This window comes from Aplidium turbinatum, chromosome 3, assembly GCF_918807975.1.
Source record: "Aplidium turbinatum chromosome 3, kaAplTurb1.1, whole genome shotgun sequence".
Classification (NCBI taxonomy): domain Eukaryota; kingdom Metazoa; phylum Chordata; class Ascidiacea; order Aplousobranchia; family Polyclinidae; genus Aplidium; species Aplidium turbinatum.
The window spans coordinates 30,099,479-30,101,499 of record NC_137474.1 but is presented as its reverse complement, the minus strand read 5'-3'; the positions used below and the strand labels follow the sequence as shown (position 1 = coordinate 30,101,499).

Below are 2,021 nucleotides of genomic sequence, written 5' to 3'. Positions count from 1 at the left end.
ATGTCCAGCCACACTGATCCAGCGGTTGATTAAAACGTCTGTTTTCGAATTTTTCTGTGAGCATAGGGTTGCTTATTTTAAGTTTGCAAATGTCATGTAAACACTAGTGTGCGTTTCACCGTTATTGTGTTTCACGAGCAGTGTTCTCTTTATGCAAGTTTTTGTTGGCAAAATAGGTCGGTGTGCCAACTCAATTCATAATAAATTGGCAAAATATTATATATAAATTTAAAGACTTTTTCTGATTGTATTATGAAAATATTTAGCTTAGTAGGCCTACTGCAAAATGTTTTTTTTTTAAAGAAATATGGAACGCTTCACGATTTTGCGTGTCATCCTAGCGCAGGGGCCGTGCTAATTTTCTCTGTATCGTTCCAATTTTAGTATATGTTCTGCCGAAGCAAGTCCTGCAAAATGTTGTTAATCAACAATTCTTGCCATGCTGATAAGCACCGCAAGTGACAGTTGTCTAATAGTCAAAGAAAGACGGTTTTGTAGACTCTCACAAAAAGGATGAAAAACCAACTCATTGCTTTTTTAGAGGGAAGACTGTTCATGAATTACGATAGAATTACGATTTTTCGGTGATTTCCACAAGCGTTTGTTTCATGGTGCCTGGTTTCTTTTTCCCTGTTATTGGAGCCTATTTTTCGCTGATATGTTTGCAGGTCACTATTGTATGCAGCCTGATGAAACCGCGGCTCGTCTCTCTATAAGTGCGCAAAACATGTGGCCTCGTTTATTAGGCATTGTTAAAAAGTCAAAAGTGTTGTGAAAGGAGCTTGGCCTGCCAGTAGCGTCGTTCGATTAATTTTGTTCCTGCGGTATTCTAACATATTAAATATGAACAACATGTAACGCTGAATACTGGGTACGAAATGCGTTCTTTTCTAGCATAAGAGTCAACCTACCTAACATTTTATTAGTGCGCCCGCCACAGGTCTCCTTAGTGCCAAAGTGGCCCGCACGCAAAAAAGGTTGGTGACCCCTGCTCTATAACGTCTCTATCAGCAAGTAAATGTTCCAGATGGTCACAAATTCAAGAAGCTGTGAGATTCTTGCATTATATGGAATTATCTCATCAACAAAGCATTCTTTTACAACAGATGAAATCTATGAATTTTATGCCGGCTATAGAAAAGAAATACACCGTGGAAACAATCGTTAGGTCCTTCGAATATTTTTCTTTGTCCAGAAGCTCATACAACCGACTGAGACGGGATTTTAAGTTGCCCAGTACTAGAACACTTACAAGACTCACATCAATTGTCAAAAACACTGATGATTTTTCTTTTCTTCGGAACGTTTTTGCTTCATTAGATCAGAGGCAAAAGACATGTCTGCTTTTAATCGATGAAGTTTATGTAAAGGCAATGCTGCAATACCACGGTGTTGCCCTCTTTGGCAAAGCTGTAAATAAGCCAGATTTGCTTGCAAATACAATGCTGAGTTTTATGGTAGTATCTCTTTTTGGAGGCCCCAAGTTTGTTTGCAAAATGTTGCCTGTTAGAAAACTCGATGCAAAGTTTCTTTTTCAACAAACTCAGCAGCTTATTTCAGTAATTAAAAATTCTGGTGGAAAATTAGTTGCAATACTTTGCGATGGTAACCGGGTTAATCAAGCTTTTTTCAAATCATTTTCTACCAAACCTGGTGCTCCATGGCGAACGGTTGACGACATCTTCTTGCTGTATGATTACGTGCATTTGCTCAAGAGCGTACGCAACAATTGGATAACAGAAAAAACTCAAGAAATACAATATACTAGTGCCGGAAGAAAACGCATCGCAAAGTGGTCTGATCTGAAAGCACTTCATTGTCATGAGAAAGAAAAGCTGGTAAAACTTTGTAAACTTACTGATGTATCCATATCGCCGAAGCCTATCGAAAGACAAAAAGTATCGACTTGCCTTCAAGTTTTCTGTGACGAAACGTTGTCTGCGCTAAGAACGCACCCACTTCTTATTGATGATGCAAGCGACACTGCCATTTTCCTGCAAACCTTCATTGACTTCTGGAAA

At 38.8% G+C, this 2,021-nt stretch overlaps 1 non-coding gene across 1 annotated transcript; it reads right to left on the bottom strand.

Moving 5' to 3' along the window:
- Positions 1-301: 301 nt before the first annotated feature.
- LOC145767736 (U6 spliceosomal RNA) lies at positions 302-406 on the bottom strand. The gene has a single exon (XR_014288886.1). It is a non-coding gene; the product is annotated as a U6 spliceosomal RNA (small nuclear RNA).
- Between the last annotated feature and the right edge of the window lie 1,615 nt (positions 407-2,021).